Source organism: Heteronotia binoei, chromosome 3 (genome assembly GCF_032191835.1).
Source record: "Heteronotia binoei isolate CCM8104 ecotype False Entrance Well chromosome 3, APGP_CSIRO_Hbin_v1, whole genome shotgun sequence".
Classification (NCBI taxonomy): Eukaryota; Metazoa; Chordata; class Lepidosauria; order Squamata; family Gekkonidae; genus Heteronotia; species Heteronotia binoei.
Window position 1 is genome coordinate 34,551,981 of NC_083225.1, and position 8,891 is coordinate 34,560,871.

The window sequence follows — 8,891 nt, forward strand, 5'->3', positions numbered from 1 at the left end:
CTGCCAAATAGCTTCACAGCTGCAAAGCAGTGTGGTGCTTCAGTTTCATTCTTTTCCTACCTTGTCAGATGCTTTGATATCTGTGTGGCAGGTGAAACTGAATTTTCCCCAGGGTTACGGATGTTTGGGTCAGGCAATTAATGGAACAAGATGAGGGTACCACAAGTCCAAGGAGACTTGGAAGTATGTGACACACAACAATAAAACACATGTACATAAAATAACTTCAATGATTGCACAAACGTTAAAAAGTAAAAAAAAAATAGTTTTAATTTTCATTAACTGAACAATTAATTTGCTCACCATGTCTTTTATAATTGATTGCCAATTGGTGAGAGGTGATGAGGTCAATAGGGAATGGGGGGAGAACTAGGTCTACCATTGCACTGTGAACTGTGAAAAACAACCAACTGTAATGTACTGCACTGTTACAGCCACTGTCATATAGTATAGGAGCCCTCAGTCTGTTGCTCTTTGGTGCTAAGTTGTCAACATGTTGTGGTTGGATCCACCACCTATAGCAGATATTCTGTAGTTTGCTTTTTTGAAAAAAGAAAAAAAAGGTAAAAGTAGTCCCCTGTGCAAGCACCAGTCATTTCCAACTCCGGGGTTATGTCACATCACAACATTTTCATGGCAGACTTTTTATGGGGTGAACATATGAACATATGAAGCTGCCTTATACTGAATCAGACCCTTGGTCCATCAAAGTCAGTATTGTCTTCTCAGACTGGCAGCAGCTCTCCAGGGTCTCAAGCTGAGGCTTTTCACACCTATTTGCCTGGACCCTTTTTTGGAGATGCCAGGGATTGAACCTGGGACCTTCTGCTTTCCAAGCAGATGCTCTACCACTGAGCCACCGTCCCTCCCCAACGGTGGTTTGCCATTGCCTTCCCCAGTCATCTGCACTCCCCCACCCCCAGCAAGCTGAGTGTACATTTTACTGACCTCGGAAGGATGGAAGGCTGTGTCAACCTTGAGCCGGCTACCTGAACCCAGCTTCCACCGGGATCGAACTCAGGTTGTGAGCAGAGCTTAGAGCTACAGTACTGCAGTGTTACCACTTTGCTGGGCCTCCTTCTGTCGCCTTTATGAGATTAGCTCTGTTACTATAGCGGCCATTTTGTGGTTGCACCAAACACCTTGTGCCAGAATTTCAGAGGTGCAGACAGACTCCAAAAAGGGTGAATACCCTGGTGCAATGGTTAAAGTGTCTCTAAGACTATGGCCACACACATTAAATAATGCACTTTCGATCCACTTCCCAACTGTATTTTGCCAGTTCACAAAGTAAAATCCAGTTGGAAAGCGCATTTAAAAATGGAATGAAAGTGCATCCTTTAGTGTGTGTGATCACAGCCGAAGCGACCAAAGTTCAGATCTGTACTCTGCCATGTACGCTTGCTGGGTGACCTTGGGCCAGTCACTCACTTTCAGCCTAGTAACCCCCCTCACAGTTGCTGTGAAGATAAAATGGAGGAGAGAGGGATATTGCACAGTGGGGAGAAAGAAGAGCATACGTCAAGCAAATAAGCATACGCTTAAATAAATCAACAAATCTGAAGAGAGTAACTGCTGAAAGGGCTTGGGATGCTAATGAATAACTAAGCAGCCCATCAAAAATATCCAGCTCCCTGCTCATGACTGGCAAGCCCAGTATGAATCTATCGAGTGAGCATTTGAGCATCCCAGGATTGTTGCTTGGAACCAGTGATGAAGATGCAAGAAACCTGAAAAGATTAGGGCACTTCTCTTGGTCCTTGCACAAGACCTAGCTCTTTCCGTCCCATATATTACAACGTGCCTATATTATAGTGTGCTAAGATAGTTCAGATCTCGTTTGCACAAGATTTTGAGCAAATGGAAATGCAAGTGAAGATACAATAAATCAGGCTTAACACAACCAGCTACTGTGGTCTTGTTCTTGCATTGTGGAAGAGCTGTAGCTGAAGTGGAAATTTTGTGCTGGATCCAGCCTTGTGTATTGTCATAACATACAATCAAAGGCCACCATCTGGCATAAAATAATTTTTCCTTTGTCTATTATATTCTACTTATATTATGAAAGTTTGTTCATCATATTTGGGGATGTAGAAACCTACCCTTCTGGGTAATCCCACCATTTGTGCTCTAAGTAAGAAAGTAGTGATTAACATACATTGAACAGGACCCTCATAAACAAAGGAATCATTATCATCATCACAGTGTCTCAGTTTTATCTGTTCAACCAGCTCTATGCAACCAGGAAATATCCTTCCATGAATTTATATTTCTCCGTTAGAGTAAATGATTGCTTTCACTTTGGATCTATTTGACTTTTTCTCCTTGAAGATCTTTAGCACAGCTCTTATTTAGGCATTAGTTTTTGAAGTCAAATGAAGGTCCTTCGTGTTTATCTTTATTGACTAGAAATTTTGGACAGGTATTTAACAGTAAAAATATATAAGAGGGTATAGGTCAGATGTATAGTCTTATGCAAGCTCATAAAGTTGTTTAAAATTGATAATTCAGCACTAATAGAATACTTTTTTCTGTTCCAACACTATATACGGTAACTGCAAAACAGGGACTCCAGTACTGAAAATTCTACAGCCACCAGTTTGATTTATTACTTGTGTGATAAGACCAAGCTATTTGGATGGAAAATATACACCGGGAGTTACTCAGTGAGTCCTGGAGTCAGAGCACTACTTTCTAAAGCCACTTGTGATTTATGGCTTTCACATTCACACCGTATATCCATATACTCAGTGTATTTACTCTGCTAAACATTTACCCTTTAAGAGGCCATTTGTCAATTTAAGTAAGGAACAGAGTGTTCTCACTATACCCAAGACAGTAGCAAATATACGGGCCCACAGTTTTGATTTACCAATGAGCATCTCACATAGTTCAGTGATTTGGTTTTGGTGCAGGTAGGCAAGGCTATGAAGGTAACCTGTTGCCAATTTGATGTTGGAGGGCTGGCTGTTTTTCAGCCAAATAACAGCAATATTGCAGTGGAGTGAGTGGAAAACTAACTAACTAACAACAAGGACAGTAGTAGTAGTAGTAGTAGTAGTAGTAGTAGTAGTAGTAGTGGTAGTGGTAGTAGTAGTATGGCATTGTGTGTAGTATAACCAGGAGATCCTAAGATTGTCTGACAGCTAGAAATTCTAGCTCTTTAGCATTTTGCAGCACTATGTGGTGAGCTAAACCTGTTCTGTTTTTAAGGCAAGAGATTATTCAGAGGTGGTTTGTCATTGCCTGCTTCTACATCACACTCCTGGTATTCCTTGGAGGTCACCCTTACAATTCCTAGCTATGCTTCAAAGTTCTGATGAAATCAGGCTAGCCCTGGCAGTGGTCTAACTGTTTCCTGTCCACCAAAGAACCACCAAGTTTCAAGCATACTGGACCAAGGAGTCTAGCTCTATAGGCTTCTGAACAAGGTTTTCCACAGCTATCCTACTTGGAGAGGAAATGGTTCCTACCCCATAAATGCAGGAGGGAAGAAGTGAACAAGAACCTCAGCTTTGCCAGTGTTCCCTATGAGGGACATTTTTCAGGGGGAATGGAATTTTCAACCTAATTATACCAAAATAGCAGCAGAGCTGCTTCCACAAAAGAACCACAAGTTTTAAAACAAAATGTCTAATTCTACAGACCTCTGAACAAGATGCCCCCGGGAGCCCAGATACTTCATTTGCAGATGGGGAAAAAGTCTCTGCCCACACAAAGGAGGGAGTGAAGGAGCACGAAAGCTCTCTGCAGTTTATCTCCAAATCCCTTGCAATGATCTGATTGGGAGGGGGGAGAAACCATTGCCCAGGAAATCAGCAGAATCAAAGAAAAACACAAGCATATACTGAGTTCCCTATAAACATAGATAGATAGATAGATAGATAGATAGATAGATAGATAGATAGATAGATAGATAGATAGATAGATAGATAGATAGATAGATTATGTGTGTGTGTGTGAGAGAGAGAGAGAGAGAGAGAGATTTGAGCAACCCTGGTTCATAATTCCCAAGAAACCCAGATTTTATTCTTATACGAACACAAACCAGTGATTTCCACACAAATGGCTTAAGAATTTCATTATATACAGCCCTGTTGCATGCTTTTAAGTAAATTGAAATCACTTCTGTTATTATGGTGTAACTCTAGAATAGCACTGTTAGCATTGAATCACTGGATCTGCACTTTGAAAGAGTGCTAAGCAACCAGGTGTTATAGAAGAAACCAATTAACCAGAGAAATAACCTTGCCTTAGAAATGCAAGGATCCCACAATTCTTAGTAAATGTGTCTTTGAAGAGCAACACACTGAAGAAAAATAATCTAAATCTTCAATAAGAAACAAATATAGCTTATTCTCCGAAGTAGATTCTCATCTGTGGAAGGCTGCAATGCTTTCTTGAGAAGATAATTTCATTCATGAACACCAAGTGTTGGATCCTTTGGATTTGTTACATGACTGGTAGCTGAACTAACTGAAGAGTTCTTGCACCAGAGAAGACACTTTTGGGTCAGAGTAAGGTGCTACAAAAATCCACAGGGTCCAAACCAAACTATGCATTACATAGAAGTCAGAGAACAGGAGACCAGATATAGATTGGATTTATTTGTCATCTGAAAAAAAAAACCCAGATATTTCTGATATATCTGGCAGAGGGTATATTTTGACTGGGCCTCCAAGTTGGATCAGATAAGAGAGGATTTATCAGTGAAAACATTTCCAAATTATACTCTTTGGGTGACTCAGCTGTAGATGTCAACAGGTAATGAACTATTGTACCTGATATGGACAAGACTCTACTGAAGTAGCTGAGAAACAACAAGTATTCTTTGCTGACATCCCCACCACTTGGTAGGTCTGAAAACAGTCTTAATGGCATAATCTACGCATCTTTGTGCATGCTGTATCTCAGTCCAGGTCTCACATATATGTGTAAACTGTCACCGTCACAGGCAGCTAATGGCAACCTCATAGGGTTTTCAAGGCAAGTGTTTAAACAAAAGTGGTATGCCATTGCCTTCCTCTGCAAAATCTTCCTTCGTGGTCTCCGAATCAACTACCAACCCTGCTTAGTTTTTGAGATCTGATGAAATTGGGTTGTACTATACGGTTCCACATCTCCACAGGTCTCATAGTCCCATAGTAAATCACAAAACAGGAGCTCTTGTAGAAGGGAGAAGAAGACACAAAGGAGTGACTCTACAGTTCCTCGTAATGTGATGGTCCAAGCTATAGCCAGGGCTTCAGCAAAGTCTTCCACAACATTCTAGAAACCCTTTGGATCCATTAGTTTTTTGAGATGGGCAATCCTAACCAGTCAACAGCCTTCTGATCTCTGGACCATACTTAATAGATTAGGCATGGCCATGGTTTTCATACTCCCTCTGCCGTCTCCTCTCAAATTTTTACTCCATTTATTTGTCAGCATTAACCATAGTGTAGCATTATGTCTATACTGATGGTCTAAGTATTGAAACACTGGTTAGATTTGAACCAGGGGTAATAGCTGATTTGCAAACCTTGGTTATGGGGTAGTCATAGCTGATGTTAATGTAGATGCAATGTTATGCCACATTTAACTCTAACAAGGGAAGAGAGGCTTTTTTATATTGGGAGAGACGGGAGGAGAAGGAAGTTTTCAAATTTCCATTACTAGCCTGAATTCAGAAAAAAAATAGAAAGAATCACCATCAGTTAAATGTTTTTGATTAAATGTTCTGCCAGTAACTTCTGCTCATAAAACCCAGCTGTTTGTCACAGACAGCAGATTCGCTAGTAGACCACATTTCACAGGGAATAATGTCTCTAGCACAAAAAATACCAGACCAGAGAATAGCATGTTCCTCCTAAGAGCCATATTCCCTTTTGTGACATAATAGTAGCTTCTGTGCTTGGATGAACATATAGCGAACTATCACTCACAAAGAAATGTAGGGCATTTTAGTAAAATCCTGTTTGGATTGTAGAGGGCTTATTTCCCTTGATGCTTGGCTTGAATAACCGGCTCTGCTTTGCAGACCATGTAGTATTTGGCAAACCAAAAGCAATCCATTGCATAAAATTCTGGCAGGGAAAATACTCTACAAAAATACAAAAGGAAATCCGTTTGCCATATCCTGCAGTCTGAGTTATGCAACTGAGATGGTAGGCAGAAGGACAGTGTTGGTATCCTGCCACATTATGCCTTAGATTGTTGGAATGCAGATACCATGACCCAGCCAATGATGCTAAGGCACAGGTCACTTCTGACAGGGAATTTTCTGTTTGAAATTCAATTTCCATATCTCAAACAATTTGATGGATTGCTGGATTGAACTAACATTTGAGAGGCATTTGATATGAAATAAAATATATATTTATTACTACAAGGGAATGGGGTACTGGGAGAGAAAAATAACAAGGCACTAATCCCTACAGCTCAACACAAAGAAAACATGGCTAAGACTGAGAGACTGAGAGAGAAGACTTCCTGCTTCTTCTTGACTAGACAAAGGAGTCACCTGACTAACTAGTCAAACAAACAAGCTTTCCCCTGTTATCTCTTGATTGGCAGTGAGACAGGATCTTCTTCCTAGATCATGCAGACAATAGGGAATCAGGTACAGTATTAACCCTATAATGACTGGAACTTTAGAACACTGCAAAGGACATGCAGAACAGATACATAATTCTAACAGCTGCCACCAATGGAGACAACAGTGTAACTGGAACTCTGGATCTCACAACAGCTTGACAACCCTTACTGCCATTTCCAGTTATGTGCCTCAGAAGAGAAGAAGAGATAATTGGCAAAGTGGCTTAAGAATTTCATTATATACAGCCCTGCATCCACACCTTGTTTAATATTGAGCTATGCTAAGCTATTTTAAATAGTCACCTCTTGATTGTGTTGTCCACACAAGAAAATCTAGGAGAAAAACCACAGTAGTGTAGTGAAAGAGCAATATATAATATGTGCACAGTGGAGAAATATCTATTTTCTCTCTCTCTGAATTAAACCGCCTTCTTCAGAATCTTGTTGATCTTATAGCAGTGGAGAGAGAAAGGAGGGTTTTTGTGCCTCCTCATTACTTAAGAGTTTTATTAATGCAATAGAATCTGTCTGGTATGCTTGATGTGTGCCTGAGACAATACTTGTTATTGAAGCAATAGTGGATCTGTCAGTACCGCGTTTCCCGCCTGCGTCAGCACGGTAGGCCGGGACCACAGAGAAGCGGCTGAATAGGCTCCCATATGTGTTCTCCCTCCCTTACCAGGGAAAAGGGGAGGCATTTCTACGATTGGGAAGATGGTGACTTTCAGGCTCCAGGCGATAAGTTTTATTATATAGTTCGTCCCTGGGTGCGCACCCCAAATAAATTGTCCCTCTGTTGGGAAGAGGCCCTTTGCCCTTACCTTCGGGTCCAATTGTGGGAAGGGTCCAACGATACAACCACTGGGTGGCTGCTTAAGCGACGAGTGAAGACTCTCACTGGGGGGAGTGGCGCCTGGACACGGTGGTATTTTCTTAGACAAAAAGAGGGGGATCGCATCTGTGCCTGGAAGATTAAGTCCCAAACTGCCCATCTAGTAATCAGTAAGAGGGCGGTGAATTGGTTCCCCCTGATTGCCCAGCACCCATTGGCTGTGAAGGATTTTCACTCATGAAATTGTAAGCGCTGCTCTGAAGGAAAGAACACACTTAGCCTTAGCTCACAGGTCGAGCTTGAACTGGCCTGGTACGTAGCGACTTTGGATGCTGGGTGGGACCCCTATAATACCAAAGCGGTGGTCTGCCAGTTAGTCGGCCAGTATCTCGACGATACCTCGCTAATGCAACCGCATGAATCCCTCAGACTTTCAGTTGCAGGATCAGCCTCACTGGAGCCCCCGTCGGAGGTTCCGTAGGTTGGTAGGACCTTGGATCAATACCCCAGGATTGCTGACCCTCTGCTGGCGCACTCCAGCGCCCCGTAGGCACAGGCATAATATCTGCCTGTGGGTAGGAGAGCAGGGGGAGACGACTGCTTGGTTGCTAGGAGGTCAAATCAGGGGCCCGACTGGAGGCGTAGGACGCACACGGTGGTGCTTCCTAAGGAAAACTCGGGAGGGTCCCCTACTGGCTTGGAAGATCAAAGGTCGGACAGCCACCCCAGGGAGCTTAGAGGTTGAATTACCACCCAGCCTTGGGCCGCCTTTGAGGATTTGATGAGTCGCCTTCTTGGTTTATTTCAGACTCAGACTAATGCAGCCAAGGGCAGCGCGTCAAATCATTGGTCTGCGTTTGGGATGGATTATAAATAGGACTGTGGCATAGATAGACTCCTGGAGGGAAATGAGGAGTTTGGATTTTTTTGATGTCCCAGAAGGGTCCCCGCAGCAGTGTACGGCAGCTGTGGGCTCCCGAAGTGTATTGTGGAAGAAATTGTTAGCAGTCCCCGTAGTGGGTGTAGTTCTGCTTATAACTATCATTGTAATGGCTGTCCAAAAGACACAGCCTTGCTCACCATGCCCCTTTCTTGGCACCACTGCCTGCCCACAACATTGGATTGGGTACCATGGGAAATGTTATTATAAATCTGAAGATGAAAGGGATTGGAATAGCAGTGAGACTAAATGCTCTGCATTTGGTGCCACTTTGGCATTGATTGATTCACAATGGGATCTGAGTTTCCTAGTGAACCTGACTCGCCCTGTACACCACTGGATTGGCCTCTCCAAACAGACAGGCCTAGTGTGGAAATGGCAAAATGGCACAGAGTTTGCTGATCAGTTTCTTGTGTGAGGAGATAATGCATGTGCGTATTTAGATGACACTGGTGTGAGTAGTACCAGGTGTTCCCTGGAGAAAAACTTCCTCTGTAGCCAGGCGGATGCCTGTGCCGGGAGTGAAGGGAGAAATTAAGATCA

The 8,891-nt window shown here is 42.6% G+C and overlaps 1 non-coding gene across 1 annotated transcript; it reads right to left on the reverse strand.

Annotated features, from left to right (window-relative positions):
• Window positions 1-794: 794 nt before the first annotated feature.
• Window positions 795-861, reverse strand: TRNAS-GGA (transfer RNA serine (anticodon GGA)). Its single transcript has one exon. It is a non-coding gene; the product is annotated as a tRNA-Ser (tRNA).
• Between the last annotated feature and the right edge of the window lie 8,030 nt (window positions 862-8,891).